General features: G+C 47.5%; 1 protein-coding gene across 2 annotated transcripts in view; it reads left to right on the top strand.

Annotated features, from left to right (window-relative positions):
• The first annotated feature begins 9,973 nt into the window (after positions 1 to 9,973).
• Positions 9,974 to 17,280, top strand: part of MACROH2A2 (macroH2A.2 histone) — a 49,685-nt gene continuing 42,378 nt past the window's right edge. For both annotated transcript variants that reach the window (XM_081105006.1, XM_081105005.1), the window contains exon 1: positions 9,974 to 10,620. The gene's annotated coding sequence lies outside the window, so the exon portion shown is untranslated. The remainder of the gene's footprint in view (positions 10,621 to 17,280) is intronic.

Raw genomic sequence — 17,280 nt, 5'->3', positions numbered from 1 at the left:
GGACCAGAGAGAGAGGCAGACGGTGAGAGGCAGACGGTGAGAGGCAGACGGTGAGAGGCAGACGGTGAGAGGCAGGACGGTGAGAGGCAGACGGTGAGAGGAAGGACCAGAGAGAGAGGCAGACGGTGAGAGGAAGGACCAGAGAGAGAGGCAGACGGTGAGAGGCAGGACCAGAGAGAGAGGCAGACGGTGAGAGGCAGACGGTGAGAGGCAGACGGTGAGAGGCAGACGGTGAGAGGCAGGACGGTGAGAGGCAGACGGTGAGAGGAAGGACCAGAGAGAGAGGCAGACGGTGAGAGGAAGGACCAGAGAGAGAGGCAGACGGTGAGAGGCAGGACCAGAGAGAGAGGCAGACGGTGAGAGGCAGACGGTGAGAGGCAGAACGGTGAGAGGCAGACGGTGAGAGGCAGACGGTGAGAGGCAGACGGTGAGAGGCAGACGGTGAGAGGAAGGACCAGAGAGAGAGGCAGACGGTGAGAGGCAGACGGTGAGAGGCAGACGGTGAGAGGAAGGACCAGAGAGAGAGGCAGACGGTGAGAGGCAGACGGTGAGAGGCAGGACCAGAGAGAGAGGCAGACGGTGAGAGGCAGACGGTGAGAGGAAGGACCAGAGAGAGAGGCAGACGGTGAGAGGCAGACGGTGAGAGGCAGACGGTGAGAGGCAGGACCAGAGAGAGAGGCAGACGGTGAGAGGCAGACGGTGAGAGGCAGACGGTGAGAGGAAGGACCAGAGAGAGAGGCAGACGGTGAGAGGCAGACGGTGAGAGGCAGACGGTGAGAGGCAGGACCAGAGAGAGAGGCAGACGGTGAGAGGCAGACGGTGAGAGGCAGACGGTGAGAGGCAGAACGGTGAGAGGCAGACGGTGAGAGGCAGACGGTGAGAGGCAGACGGTGAGAGGCAGACGGTGAGAGGCAGGACCAGAGAGAGAGGCAGACGGTGAGAGGCAGACGGTGAGAGGCAGACGGTGAGAGGCAGGACCAGAGAGAGAGGCAGACGGTGAGAGGCAGACGGTGAGAGGAAGGACCAGAGAGAGAGGCAGACGGTGAGAGGCAGACGGTGAGAGGCAGACGGTGAGAGGCAGGACCAGAGAGAGAGGCAGACGGTGAGAGGCAGACGGTGAGAGGCAGACGGTGAGAGGAAGGACCAGAGAGAGAGGCAGACGGTGAGAGGCAGACGGTGAGAGGCAGACGGTGAGAGGCAGACGGTGAGAGGAAGGACCAGAGAGAGAGGCAGACGGTGAGAGGCAGACGGTGAGAGGAAGGACCAGAGAGAGAGGCAGACGGTGAGAGGCAGACGGTGAGAGGCAGACGGTGAGAGGCAGGACCAGAGAGAGAGGCAGACGGTGAGAGGCAGACGGTGAGAGGAAGGACCAGAGAGAGAGGCAGACGGTGAGAGGCAGACGGTGAGAGGCAGACGGTGAGAGGAAGGACCAGAGAGAGAGGCAGACGGTGAGAGGCAGACGGTGAGAGGCAGACGGTGAGAGGCAGACGGTGAGAGGAAGGACCAGAGAGAGAGGCAGACGGTGAGAGGCAGAACGGTGAGAGGCAGACGGTGAGAGGAAGGACCAGAGAGAGAGGCAGAACGGTGAGAGGCAGACGGTGAGAGGCAGACGGTGAGAGGCAGACGGTGAGAGGCAGAACGGTGAGAGGCAGACGGTGAGAGGCAGACGGTGAGAGGCAGACGGTGAGAGGAAGGACCAGAGAGAGAGGCAGACGGTGAGAGGCAGACGGTGAGAGGAAGGACCAGAGAGAGAGGCAGAACGGTGCGAGGCAGAACGGTGAGTCAGAAAGACAACGGGGCCTCCTGGCAAAACTGCTCTCCAAGGCCAGGCTGCTGCGACTTTGTACAGAGAGCTTCGTCAGTAAACGGTGATGATACAATCTGTCAGTCATAGATCTATGAATATACCTGAAGAGTCTAGACAGGCCCATTTAATATGCCTCTTTAAAGAGTATCTTTTTATGAAAATAAATGTGTAAATAAAGAGATTGGGCCATTTTTATTTCTCCACATAAAACCAATTCCAAAAATTCCTATGTTGAAATATGTGGGAGTCTATTCTAGCCTGTGATGTGATATGACACACACACACACACACACACACACACACACACACACACACAGTGATGGAGAGTGATTACCTGGGCCAGTGAGGTGGAATGGAAAGAACTTAGAATCTCCGCCACAGAGCCCCGTTCCGATGCCTGCCAGGCCACTAACCAGCTGTGTGACTCGGGGCCCGCAGGACAAGCTTAGAAGACAGGTCTGTCTGAGGCTGTGAAGTAAGTGTGCCTCTTGCCAGCAATATTCTCAGAGAAGGCTGGAGAGGGAAGGGAAGAAGGTGCCCCAGGTAAATTTCAGTGATTTTTGTGATGGGCTGTTCTTCATCTTTTCCCGTTCAAAATGCACATCCCTTCGTTTGAAAAATGTGATTGGCTCTCGGTATACAAGAGGGGAAATAATGCTGCCTCCCTGTAGAAAGGGAGAAGTGATTCTGCTGACAGTGGAGCTAAGGGGGCATCTGCTCCAGCAGGTGGGGAAGGGCCGGTCTTTCTGCTCCAGGGTCTCCCCACCATCCATAGAGCATGCACAGTTGTCAGGGGAATCTTCCAAAAATGTGGCTCTCAGACTGTCCACCGCCCTGTCCATGGGAAGCTCCAAGATCTCACTGCTTACTGACGTCGGTACCAAGCCCTCACCCTTGTTTCAAGGCTCCCCGTATCAGGTCTTCCACCTACGGTAACTGCAGGAGGTGCTTTGTGGGAAATAAAACGGAGTGGCATGAGGCATCTTCAAGGATCCATCAAGAGGTAAAGGAGGGCCCTGGCTGGTGTGCTCAGTGGTTAGAGTGCCAGCATCTACCTGGGTTGCAGGTTGGCTACCACCCTGGGCACCAAGCAGGAGACAACTAGTTGATGTGTCTCTCTCACATACCTCCATCTCTATCTCTCTATCTCTCTCTCTCTCTCTCCCTCTCTCTCTCTCTCTCTCTCTCTCTCTCTCTCTCTCTCTCTCTCTCTCTTCCCCTCCCTCCCTTCCACTGTTTCTGAAAAACGATGGAAAAAATATTCTCAGGTGAGGATTAACAGAAAAACAAACAAAAAAAAAAGAGGTAAAGGGAGGAAGGACCCCCTTATCTCCAGAGCTGGGATCCTGAACTGTCAGCCTGAGAGACAACTGTGTCATCCAAGTCCCTGGCTTTGACTTAAGCCAGGTGAGGCCTTTCCCAGATCTGAGATGGACCCTTCACAGCTGCAGCTGCAGGAGGCCCCGCATGGATCCTGCCTCTGAGCCTCTGAGCGCACTCACTCAGCAGACAGGAGTACATGTGCTGCCTTGCCAACTGTCCCCTTTGGGATCTGAATATTAAGACTCAAATAAGACCTCTATCCACAAGAGAAACCTGAGAGAAAAGTACACGCATGGAAGGACACGGAAAAAAACGTGACTTTGGCCCCTTGGAGAGGGTGACGACCCACATGTGGGACACGGGAAAGGACCCTTAGACCCGCGGTTCCCAACCTGTGGGTCGCGACCATTGGAAAACACATAGAGCATATCAGATATTTACATTACAATTCGTAACAGTAGCAAAATTACAGTTATGAAGTAGGAACGAAAATAATTTTATGGTTGGGGGTCACCACAACATGAGGAACTGTATTGAAGGATCACTGCATTAGGAAGGTTTAGAACCACTGCCTTAGACAATCTACCTTTCCACCTTTTGATTTGTGTATCATACTCAAGTACTGCCTATTTTTAAATGTTTGAAAAATAATAAAAGTAAATAAAATTGGGGTGGGCGGGAGTACCTGGTTAAACTAGTTCTAAGAATGCTTTGGAAAACCAAAATGTAAGAATCGGTGTTAAGAAAAGTGTTCAGTGATTACTCCTGACTCTTGTTAACTTTATTTTCATCCTCACCTGGAGATATCTTTTCCATTAATTTTTTGAGAGAGTAAAAGAGGGGGAGGAGGAGGGGGAGAGAAAGAAACGTCGACATGACAGAGGCACATGGATTGGTTGCCTCCTCTACGCAATCACTCTTGACCAGGAATTGAACCCACTACCCTGAGGTCTGTGAGCCGACGCTCTAACCACTGAGCAAAGCAGCCAGGGTGTCTTGTTAACTATTTTTCATTATTAATTTCAAGGTGATTACTATACAGATTGCCATGTCCTGAGTTATCAGGTAGATTGCAAATTTCCTGAGAGACAAGAACATGCCTCTTTGTACCTCTCATGTGACCTAGTCTGGTTTCTTGATGAGAGTACATATTAAGAAATATTAGATTCCATTCCAAAATAAATAAACAGCCCTAGCTGGTTTGGCTCAGTGGATAGAGCACTGGTCTGCAAACTGAAGGGCACATGTCCGGGTTGTGGGATCGATCCCCAGTAGGGGGAGTGTAGGAGGCAGCCAATCAATGATTCTCTCTCATCATTGATGTTTCTATCTCTCTCTCCCTCTCCCTTTCTCTCTGAAATCAATTAAAAAAATATATAAAAAGAATATCTTTAATTAATTAAATGAATAAGCATTCACTCGAGTGTCTCCTTTGTGTGTAGGGGGATTGGAAGAGGGATCCTTCCCTTCTCTTCGGTTTCTATTTCTTTCAGCCTAGAGCCTTTTTTTTAGTATCCTATATAATAAAAGGCTAATATGCAAATAGACCAAACGATGGAATAACCGGTCACTCTGACGCACACTGACCACCAGGGGGTAGACGCTCAATGCAGGAGCTACCACCACCACCACTGCGCTGAGGATGTCCAACTGATGGCTTAGGCCTGCTCCAAAGCCGTCAGTCGGACATCCCCGAGGGCTCCTGGATTGCCATGCACTGGGCCTCTAGTTAATGATAAGATCTATTTTTAAAAATATATATTTTTATTGATTTCAGAGAGGAAGAGGAAGAGAGATAGAAACATCAATGATGAGAGAAAATCATTGATCGGCTGCCTCCTGCACACCCCACACTGTGGATCGAGCTGCAACCCAAGCATGTGCCCTGACGCAGAATCAAACTGCGACCTCCTGATTCTTAGATTGATACTCATCCACTGAGCCACACCGGCTGGGCAAGATCTAATTTTTAATAAGGGCCATCAACGATGCCTAGAGATCAAGTGGCCATGGTCATTCAGTGATCTGTCCTCCGTCCTCCAGGAGAATTCAGGGCTTGAGTTCAAGTACACGGACGGGCCTGTGCCCACCCATCAGAGCACTGAGCTGTTGTGTGGCCAAAGTTCTCTGAATGCTTTTATTTAGATATACTTTCCAGAAGAAACATGTTTCTTGGGCAGCAATCTTAATAAATGCAACTGGGCTCTATGTCTTGGCTTTGAAGCAATGAAAAATTAATTACCATACTTTACAAGTAATAGTTTCCACTCACAGCACTCCCTCAGATGTAAATATATCATAAATAGTTACTATTACACAATGGCTGGTGGATTGGGCAGCCTGTCGTCCGTATCGTTTTTTCAACAGACATGTTATTTCTTCTGGGGAACAAACAGATTTGTTTTAGATCAGAGAGTCAACTGACAGATGGCCTTTGTAAAAACACACCACTTGTATAAATAAATTATAGTTTTACTATGGTATTCTGCTTTTGTAGACTTGGAAAATCAATGCCCCCATTCTCTGGAACTGATCTAAATTATAGAGAGCAATTTTGTTTAGGTGCGAGGCTACACTGCACAGATCTCCCAACACAGATGCAAAGGTCCAGGCTCCCCGGCTGCGTGCTGCCACTCCCCAGCGCAGTGCAGCAAAGAGCTCTGCCTAGAGTTTGATCTCCCAGAGAGCTCGGCACCCAACAGACCCAGGCACCAACTGGCACACTCCCCGTAGCTCCGGGTTCTGCTTCCATTAAATTTAATGACATTATGTGCCTTATTTTCCTAACCACAACTTTATGTAATTGGAGGTGACAATATATTTCTCTTAAAAACCTAAAACATGTCATTTTCCTTTGCAAAACAGTTCATGGGTTAAACGCTAAACATTTGGCAGATTCCTTTAAAATCCAAATCAGCCTTAACTCTGAGCCTACTATAGTCTGAGTCACTAGCCATCGTATAAAGTACACACATGTAACACATACATCAAATATTTATTTATTCCTATACAGATGTATATACATAGATACGCATCTATAAACACGTTCCCACTCATTTAAATCCCCTTTTCCAGGACCAAAGGGTCAGGACTTCGTATCCAAAGCGCTATGAGCAGAAACTATTACTTGCAAAGTATGGTGATGTTGTAGTTGTTAGGACCAGGACTAGTAAAGTGCTTCCTTTGTTAGGGAGGAAGATGTTTGTTTTAGCCAGCCATACTAAGAATGGGCCTTGTTAGCATAATGATTGCCTGTGTGTCTTTTCTTTAAGGACATTATTTCTTTCCACAAATGAGTAAGATCCTAATGCCACCGGTTCTGATCATGGAAATAAATGTTTAGCGTTAATCATGTTCGCTATTTAAAATATCACAGCAGGAGCCCTGGCCGGTGTAGTTCAGTTGGTTGGAGCATCGTCCAGTGCGCCAAAGCGTTGTGAGTTCGATTCCTGGTGATGGCACATACCCAGGTTTCGGGTTATGCTGCGGGTTCCACCCCCCCTTTGGGGCATGTATGGGAGCAGCAGATCAATGTTTTTTTTTTCGCATCAATGTTTCTCTCTCCCTCCCTCTCTAAAATCAATAAAAAAGCATATCTTCAGGTTAGAAAAGACTTTGCATATTTCTAGCTAATAAAAAATGTTAAGTCAGATTGCTTAGTATTTTCCAGGCTACAAGGTACATTTAGAAGCTGTACTTATGTCTTAGAATAAAAGAGTACCATTTAGCTAGGTGCTTTGTCTGCACGCATAACCTCAGGGCCCAACTTGCTATCTAGAGTTATGCCAGTTGGTGCCTTGATGGAATTAATATAACGTCTAGCATTGCCTAACTTTGGAGTTGGTGGAAACGACATTAGCTGGGTACATGGAAAAGCACCAGAGTCTCTGCCGCTAATTACCCAGGTGGCCTTGGGTGAGTCACTTCACCCACCTGAATCCCAGACCTCTCCCTATAACATAAAGCGCTTGAACTCTGTGACCCCTTCTAAGAACAAGAGGATCATGAACCTGACATTCTCCTCAATTCTTACATTCAAAGAAGAGCTTAAACCAATGATCCCCATCTGCTTTTATAATACTCCCAGAAAATCTCGGGTTACTTCAAAGATGAGAAATCTCAAACAAAAAGACTCTGGATATGTAAATCGCGTATACATATGTCAGATATTAATACATACCCACATGGCATAGTCTTTCTAGAAGAGCCCAGGGTCAGGAAATTAATAGGGTGATTGCATAACAAGACTTCAGAAGGGTAAAATGATCGCCAATTATAATAGGTGCCATAAACTACATTAGGACTAATCATGGAAAATAAAAACCCACTCACTTCACACATCATAAATTTGGATCATGAGAAATAAAAGGTTTGGGGGGACAAAAATCATGAAGCTATTTTTAAATAGGTGATTTTGTGGCTGAATTACGAGTAGACTTAATAGAATATGAATCTAATTGCATGGTTGATTAACTTGTTCAGTATCTAAATCATGCTACATGCCTGTCTCTAAGTGGAGAAGAAGTCCATCCTGCATCCCAGTAAAATGTTTACTAGACATCCTTGTTGCTAATGGAGTCAACACACAATCAATACATTTATTCATAATATTATCCACACATACAGGTCAAAGGTTAAGGAAGTATTTCCAGTGCAACAGTAATCAAGCAAACATCCTATAATTAGTCTTTCTGCTGACTGCTGAGGATATGTATTGGGAAAGGTCCAAGGATATGTATATGTAATGGTTCAATAATGAGACTAATCACAAAATTCCTTTGTTTAGACAGAATAAACACATCCATACCATCAGACTAAGGCAGGGATTAAGAGCACGAACCTGCCACTTCCCAACTGTGAGCACGTTTCTCATCAGTTCTCTGCCTGTTCCTTCATCTGCCAAAGGGAGAAAATAGTGCCCACCCCATAGAGTTGTTGTAAGGATTAAATGAGTTGGTAAGGGGAAAGCTCAGTGCACATAGGAAGTATTCAATACGTGTTAATTATTGTCACAATTATTCACCTTGCCAGAGGTTCCCTGAGCTGGAAGCCACTACAAAACTCAAGATTACTGATGAGTTGATAGTCGTGTCGACTATTTTTAATTTTAACTACACAATATTATCTGTGTTAAATTTGGTTCATGTGTCAAATGTTCAATATTAAATAGCTATAATTTAACTACATTTGCATATTAGGTTGCCTATTTGTCCCATATACATCCTGAGAAGTTTGGAGTTGGTGGAAACGACATTAGCTGCGTATATGGTAATGCACCAGAGTCTCTGCCGCCAATTACCCAGGTGGCCTTGGGTGAGTCACTTCACCCACCTGAATACCAGACCTCTCCCTATAACATAAAGCGCTTGAACTCTGTGACCCCTTCTAAGAACAACAGGATCATGAAGCTGACATTCTCCTTGATTCTCTGAGTTGCATAAATCACTATATCATCTATTTAAAGAAACTAACCTGTAGGACATGGGAGAATCCTGACAAGTTTCTTAGACCCAGTTTTTCTCAGAATAGCACTAAACAAAATGCTAGGATGAAACAAGATACATAACATGCACACAAAAATGACTACACCTGTCATTTGTATTGGGAAGTTACAGGGAGAATGTGAATCTAATATACATTGATAAATTATTAAACGATATCTCAGTCAGCCTGGCTGATTGGATCATTTCTCCAGCACTCCCAAAAGGCTCCTGAACCCTCCCGAATGTTGGCCTGGAGGCTAATGATGATCAAGAATGGGCACCAGAAATCTCTGTAAGAAGGGAGTGAGGCGCTTCCTATAGGAAGAGGAAGTTGAAACCATTATAAGATGCCCAGGGGATCATTTGAAACCCTTTAAATATAAGTGTTGGGCAAAGAGGGCTTTCTCCCGACTAGATTTCTGACCTAGAGAGTACCAGATCAAAGACAAAAACACTGAAGTCATCTAGAGAGAGGGTAAAGAGTAGGAAAAAGAGTGGAAGAAACCTCACTAAACTGAGTCCACTGAGTCCAGGAGAGTTTGAGAAACCAGATGAGATTTAAACAGTGAGAGGTTTACTTGTACCTTTATGATGCATCCATGATCTTTGGGGTAAGCCAGCTGACTTCCCAAACACTTGTTTAAAATGCACGTGGTCTAAAGCGCTATCTACTAAACACGTCAACAGCCCTGATCAACTAGTATGAATCCAGAAGGCAGTGGGCATTGGGGTTCTTCCCACTCAAGCAATTGGAGGCTCTCAGTCACCCCAAGATTCCCCATTGCCTAAACATTTACAAATGTATAGGGGCAAATATACACAATACTACCAAACGGGAGAAGCTTTAAAACACATACATTTGCTCAATGCTTAGAGAATTGTGGGTTTCTCTTTTGTGGAAAAACAAAAATTTTGCCTCTCACAGTCCTTTATCAAGAAGAAATCAGAGGAAGTGTGGATAGTCCAGAGCAAGTTAGCATTTCCCACTGAAATTAAATTCCTTTGACTCACCCCTCTAGCCATAGAGCCCTGGCCAACATCTCGGGTTACAAAGAAGAGACTGGCTTCCAGAAGAAACAAACCAACCACTAATCCCATTATCACACCTGATATTGTCAAAAATATATTTAAATCAAAATATATCAGAATATTTCCTAGAAACTAATAAAAATTGGTCCTTAGGACAATAGCCTTGTGTTAACACTTAGTAAGAGTTGAAATATTACAAATTGACAAACTGTAAAGCAACTGAATTAAAAATCATGTCCATGCCGTTATAATCACCAAAACATGCATCTGCTGCTCCAAATATGACGCAACGCTGGATTCTAAATCGGTCTTACTTTATTAAAAAGCCCACAGGCGTGGACATAAATTCTCAGTTCTGTGGCTGTGGCCACCCTAGGCTGTCGTCCCAGTGGTGGACACGAACGTTACTGTATTTATTATGACTAAAGGACACGAGCCCATCGAAGGTGGCAATTTTTGCTTTCATCTTCTCAGGCCTTCCCCAGAACTGCCCGTGATCGCCCACACCTTCTTCCACCCAAGGTGGATCCAGCAGCCTCCGGATCGCGGCCACAGCGCCGGTCCCCGGCTCCGGGAGAAGCCTGGTCCTAGCCAGGGGCCCTCCGAGCGCCCAGCAGGTCCGCCGGCGCCGCGGAGGCCGCGCGCTGCCCTCATTAATGCTCCTGCAGGACAATAGCTCATCAAGCCCCACGGAGAGCCCTGGACCCGTCGCGGAGCCTGGGCTGGCGGGGGATGAGGCAGAGCAACTCCTCCTAGAGGTGGTTATGTGGAGAAGGAGCAATCCCTTCTCCCTCCGCCTCCTCCCCCCGCTGCTATCCGCGGCCCGGAGAACTGCTGCTTGCCGCCATTGACACGCACAGATAGGACCTAAAGAAAGGCGAAGAGTCCTGCCCCGCACCGGCGCCGCGCGGGCCGAACCTGCGCGCGGGGAGGGCGCGCCGAGGGCACCGGCGCCCGGAGCAGGCGGCGCAGCACCAGGTGAGCCCGCCATGGCGATGGCATTATTGTTCGGGGGTCCTCGGGGTCTGGAAACAAAACCGGCCGCGGGAACCGTGCAGGGGCCGGAGAGAACCCCCCGCCTCTCCCCGCTGCCCAGCCCCTGCGGGTGCACCCGGGATAGTCGACTCTCCCCGCAAAAAGAAAAATGTATAAATCAAGCTGCCCAACTTGCTTCCCAGGAAATAAGGCGGGGGGGGGGGGGGGGGCGGTCAAGAAGCGGTGAAATTCCTGCGGCCGGTGAGGAGCCGGGCATCGCGGGCGCAGAGGGAGGGCGGAGGAGGGATGCGCGTCCAGCGATGGGCCCCGGGCGAGGCTGGACGCGGAGGGCGCGGGCGGCTCCTGGGGATGCAGAGTTCGGGGCGCAGGAGGAGGAGGGAGGCGCCCCACCACCGAGGGGACCGGCGCGGGGGCCGGGGGCTGCGCCGGGGCCGCGGGAGCCCGCAGGGCCGCTCGGGGGCCTCGGAGGGTGGCGGGCCGGGCGCCGGCTTTGCGGGCTGACAATGGACAGAGCGCGGAGGCGCCGGGCGGAGGGAAGGGACCGGAGCCCCGGGGGCGAGGACGCCGGAGCCGGGAGCCCGGCCGGCGCGGAGGAGGGCTCGGGGCCGGGCACTCCCCTCCGGTTCCCTTTCCGGGGCGCCCGGTGCCGACGCGCGACGCGCTTTCCCCGGGAAATGGCGGCCCCGGATTCCGGCTTTGCGCGGGAAAAGATGATAATAATAAGGAAAGGGGTTAAAAGTAAAGTGGCTGCGGTGCGGTCGCGTGCGGGGGAGGGGGTGGGGCGGCCCGCGGCGGGCGCACCGGCCTGCCCCCGCTCCCCCGGGCCCCCAGCCCGCTCGCCAGGAGCACCCCACTTCCAGCCTCGCCCGCCTGCTGCATCGTGCCCGCGGCGTCCTTTCCCGCCTTTCCTCGTGGGGGCGCCCTCCGCTCCTGCCCTCTTTGTTCCGCACAACAATGGCCAAAAGGGCATGGAGCCCCCAAAGGGCCACGTGCCCCCCCTCCAGGAGCTTCCAGTCGCTGATCCGGCCACCACGGGCTGGAGTTAGGCCCGTTCGCCGCTGGGTTTATCGGTAACAGGTTCTCGGCAAGAGAAAGGGGCCGAGAACCCCAAGCGCGGTCCACGTGTGTTTGGGGGGTGCAGCGGTGTGACGCCTCGCAGGCCCGACGGCACAGGCAGCCCTGGTGCCCCAACAGCCCCGGGGGTCTGAGGTCTCCAGGGGATTCAGAGCAGGGCCCCCGGACCGCAGGCACCCGAGGGGTAGTCAGTCCCCCAGAGCACACGCTTCCCTCGCTTTCCGCATTTGTGTTCGTGCCGAAATGCAGTTGTACCCTCCTGGGCTGCGCAGTTGGTGAGAGAAAAAGAAACATTCCTAAGAGCGGAAATGTGTCTTCGCTTATGTTGTTTCTTGTCTAGAACCAGTTCCTTTGTGAAACACAAACTAAGCTACTCATAATTCTCCATTTGTTCATATTTTATTGAAAGATATCTCTTACCATTCTGGAAAACGCTCATTTCCATGTGACGTTCGGAGTGCCATCATTGGGAATCGCGCTCATGGAGTTTTAGAAAGGCTTTGGCCCATGATTATCATATAAATAAACAAACAAACGCACTATCTGTCATTCACACCTTTAAAAACCTCTTTCCTCTCTCTAAACTTCCTTTAAAAATATGCCCAATTCTCCATTCCAGTTTTTCCTACCCTGTCACAGTTCCTCCTCACCTGGATCCATTTATTGCCATGCTTTAGACATTATTAATAGTTTCCTCTCTTTTGAAACTCTATAAAATAATTTATTTCCTTGGGTCCAGAATGTTCCAAGATTCTGACCTGACTCCCTCATCCTGTCTTCTGTCTGGTTCCCAGGAATTCTAAGGCGCCTTCAGTCTGCTCTCTCCCAGTGGGTGGGACACCCTGCCATCTATTGTCTGAGAAAACCAGGTCTGTTTTCACTGCTTCCTGCCGGCAAAGCAGGAGGGAATCCTGTCTTAGGCAGCTTTAAATGAAAGATGTCTGTAACTTGTTCAGAGGGAAGTATGTACAGAAATTCAACCAACTTTCTTAAGAATGTTTTTGTGTGTATTGCCCAGAGATGAGCAAAGAACTTATGGTTAGAGATCCTTCAACAAGCATTTATTGAACACCAATTACTCAACACCTCTGAATACGGGAAGATATGCAAATATGAAGTCATCATGGGTCTGCTCTCAGGGTTTTCAACCCCAAACCTAGGAGATAAAATATATATGCAGGGAAAACAAGGTCAAAAGTTATTAATATTGGCAAGCTGGTGGGAAAACTGGTCCTTCATATCCTGCTGACAGGCATGTAAATTGGTGTAGCTAAGCTGAAGGGCAGTTTGGCACCCTGAAAATCTATAACGTGCACATTCTATGACCCAGCATTTCCGTTTCTTGGTATGTATCCTAGAGAAGCAGGCACACACCAGCACAGATTATGTAATTCCCTGTCATTGCAGAGTTCTGCTAATTCTGAAATTGAAAACATCTAATGGCCAACGATAGGGAATGGCTAAGTAACCTGGTCCATCTGTCTTCTGGAAAATTAGGCAGCAGGTAAAAAGAATGAAGTAAGTCTATCTATACAGAGACAGAAAGATCACCAAGACATATAGTATTAATGGAAAAAAAAAACATTGCAGAACCATACATACTGTATAGTATCATTTTAAAAACAATAAAACTATGCATTTCTGTAAGTAAAAACGCATACATAAGTGGAGAGGGAGTGTGTAGAACGAGACACCCACTCAGAGACAAGAATTGGAGGACTTGTCGAGGCATTTAGTCATATTCATACCGACCCATAACCATGATTAAAATATTGAAATTTGCATTAATTTATAAGTTGATTGGATAACAAAATACAATTAACAAGTTAAGAGTAACTAATGATGTGCAATAAAACTCACAAGTGAGATGCTCCAACAATTTTGAAAGGGAGAGGAGAATGCTAGGCTGCAGGGGAGGGCTTGCACTAGGCTTCATAGACAGTGCAGTGGGGTTGGGGGACAAGGCAGGTGAAAGGAAGCCTGATGCAGACTCAGAGCTCCAGCTCGTTCCTCCTCTTTCTTCTCAGGTTTATATAAATCCCCTTGCAAGGCTGATTTCTGCCCTTCTAAGGCCCAGATGGAGGAGTGAACTGAATGAACAGGCCACAGTTTCTTTCACTGCCATGATTCTATGAATGTCTTAAATTAGATTTAGAAGAAAAGAACGAGCCAGTAGAATTCTAACAATGGTATTGGAAGGGGGTGATTTTTAAAAGGAAGGGATGGTGTGGCTCAGTGGTTGAGCATGGACCTATGAACCAGGAGGTCATGGTTTGATTCCTGGTTAGGGCACAAGCCCGGGTGAGGCAGCCAAACAATGTTTCTCTCTCATCATTGATGTTTCTATCTCTCTCTCTCCCTTTCCCTTCCTCTCTGAAGTCAATAAAAAATATATATATATATAATTTTTTTTTAAGGAATGTAGTGAAAACTTTAGAATGGGGAGGTTTTTTTCTCCTGAATGCACACTGGGATACATATTGGAAATTAGGCTGCAGAGAAAGATAAGGGTTGAGAAGATAATTCATTTTCCTAAAAAAAAAAATCTCAAAACTGCTTTTAAAACAAATATTTAAGGCTAGAATATTTGTTGAACGTTGATTATGTACATAACACTATGCTAGGTGCCACGGGTAGCAAAACCCACAGCAGAGGACAGGAAAACAGCCCCAGGCCTAGGGCGCGGGTTCTCGATCTGTCTCACGCAGACTGTGTGGGGTTTCCTGGCCACTGCCCTCCCATGCCACACCTTTCATTGTGGCTAAAATTAGGAGGGGGAACCCACTGACCACTCAAGCCCCTTTCAGTGTTAGATTATGATCTTGTGAAATCCCAGGATTCTAACATTGCAATGCTTGTGAATTCTCAGGCAGATGGAATTCGGGAAATATAGGCTTAGATGAGGAAGGGCCCAACAGTGCCCAGCCTTAAGAAAAAAACAAAAATATTCGCTGTCATGAAAGTTCTCAGTAGATTATGTGTGTCTCAGAGTTTTTCCAGGGTTAAAATTGCATTACCACCCTTTACGCCACTCCTAAGATCAGTGGTGTAGAAAGATGTTGCTGAGTTTTAAGTCTCGTGTTCATACACATACTGTCAAGCACTGTAATATGATATATAGTACAATTGACCCTTGAACAACACTGGTTCGAATCTTCTTATATGAGAATTTTTTTTCAATAAATACTGTAAATGTATTTTCTCTGTTGACATAAGAATGTCCACAGCTGTAGAGAATTTTTATAAGAGTTTATTTGAGCCAAATAGAGGGCATGCCTGAAAGCAAGATCTCAACAGTCTGAGAAAATGCTCTGGTCTGACTTCCTTACGATTTTCTTAATAACATGTTCTTTTCTCTCGCTTACTTTATTGTAAGAATATAGTATATACTACACATAACATACAAAACAGGTGTTAATCGACGGCTTATGTTATCAGTAAAGCTTCTGGTCAACAGTAGGCTGTTAGTAGTTAAGTTTGGGGGAGTAAAAGTTATATGTGATTTTCGACTGTGCTGGGAGATTAGCACCCCTAACCCTGACATTCAAGGGTCTACTGTAGTGGCTTTTGAAATGGAGGGACAGTGTTAGCATTCCCTAAAAATTATTCGCTAAACCTTTATTTTGTGGAAATAAGTCATAATAGCCAGTGCTTATTAAATGCCTGCTACCTGCCAGGTACTGTTCCAAGCACTTTACATGTATTAACCTGCTTAATTCTTATTAAATGTATTAAATAAGATAGTTATTAAATAATACCTAGTCCTATAGGTATATACTGTTATACCCATTTTACAGAAAAGAGGTTAAGAATGTGCCCAAGGTTGCCCACTGCACAACTGGTGGGTAGTGGAGGTAGGACTCCAGCCCAAGCACCCTTACTCCTCAGCCCTATGTCCTTCTGTCCAGGTGGTGAGAACAAGAAGCTGCCAGCATTCCAGTGACTCTCAAATGCTGTTTAATATTATGCAAATTTTATTTTAAAATTCCTTATTTGCATCTGTTTTGTCTGACTATGCCAAAAGAAAGATAAGGAGCATCAGATTGAGCCACCTAGCGCTGTGCTTTAAGCCGTCTTGTCACAAAGTATTAAATAAGATAAATTTGGTGGTTTCTCCGAAGCCTTTAATGTTCATTTATCCATCTCACCATCCATCATACTTTGCCCGATTTATTTGACTGACATTGCCAATTTGGACTTGGAATAGAGTAAGTAATTCAAGTCAGAATTCTCCCGCTTTGACAGAAGTGTGTGTGCAGTTATGGGCAGGGCCACCAGGCTCAGTACAGGGACGTTTACTTCAGCTGCGGATGTCGGGAGAATTAGCTGCAGCCACCATATTGTTTAGCCCAAAAGCGCCACACACGGCCTGACCAAATATTCGGGGGTTGTTTCTGGAGAGGCAGTTCTCATGACATAGTTTAGGTGCCTAAGTTTGGGGTGTTTCCATGACAACAGGACAAAAATACAACAAAAATAAGACCAAACTTACCCTGGAAAACCCAGGCCCTGTGTTTACTGGCCCGCAAATGGTATATACACAGAATTATGTAACTGGGGTTTTGTGCTGCCTTCATTGCTCAATAAAACCATGAAAATTAAATAGTGGTGGTGGACTACAAAAAGGTGAATTCCAGCAGCTTATAAAAGACAGAACATAAACTTTTAGATCAGATGATAATTCACTGGGTTCGACACCAAAGTGCTAAACTTCCACATGGATCAGTCTTCCAGAAATTCTTTGAACTCAAGTGTTAACCCCTCTTGCAATTAACGTGCAATTAACGTGGATTCCCCCCCACCCCCCACCCACCCCGGCTGCTGTGGAGTAAACAGTGTAGATCATTGTCTCCAGGTGGGAGGAGAAGCCGTCCCAGAACAAAATGAAGCCGTTTTCAGGCCCTGTTTTTCTTTCCCATGGTTATGGTGGGTGATGAAATAGTGACTTAAAAGGAAAGCTCCCCTGGGTGTGACTGAGTTCTACCCGGTTGTTCCGTCTCTGTGAATGTAGGTAACAGATGGGGGGTCAGTAGGAGTGACAGTTTGAGCATCTTCATAGGAAAGCATCATTTTTCCTGTTGGAAGGGCCCTCCGAGGTCAGCCGGTGCAGCGGTTCTCAGGTGCAGCTCTGCAGAGCTCACAGCTCCTCAGAGACGCAAGGCAGGAAATGTGGGGACCAAGCCACTGAGGTTCCCAGGCACCTCCCAGCTCCAACCAGCACAGTCCCCTTCCTTCCATCTGCTTGATACATTAGAGCTCCTGGAAGGTTTTGTTTGAGCCAAAGGGAAGTTATGAAAAATCAGCTGATTTGCTGGTCAATACAGAAAGGGACCCCTTCCCCCTCCCACACATCCCCGCTCTGGTCCATGGCCCTTTCATTCCCCCCACCATGATGCCCCCTAGACGACTAACCAGATCCGCCCACAGATGAAATGACGTGGTATGGCTAGTGGTTGCTTGGTGCAGCTGATTCAATGAGCCAGGGCCCAGAGGCTCTCGGGGATTCACACGGCCATGACCAGGAGCAACTCTGCCTGTCACTAGCATAAGACAGTGCAACTGAAGCCA

This window comes from Myotis nattereri, assembly GCF_964212035.1.
Source record: "Myotis nattereri genome assembly, chromosome: 13".
NCBI classification, from domain to species: domain Eukaryota; kingdom Metazoa; phylum Chordata; class Mammalia; order Chiroptera; family Vespertilionidae; genus Myotis; species Myotis nattereri.
The sequence above is the reverse complement of the archived record's forward strand: the minus strand, read 5'-3'. Positions and strand labels throughout refer to the sequence as shown.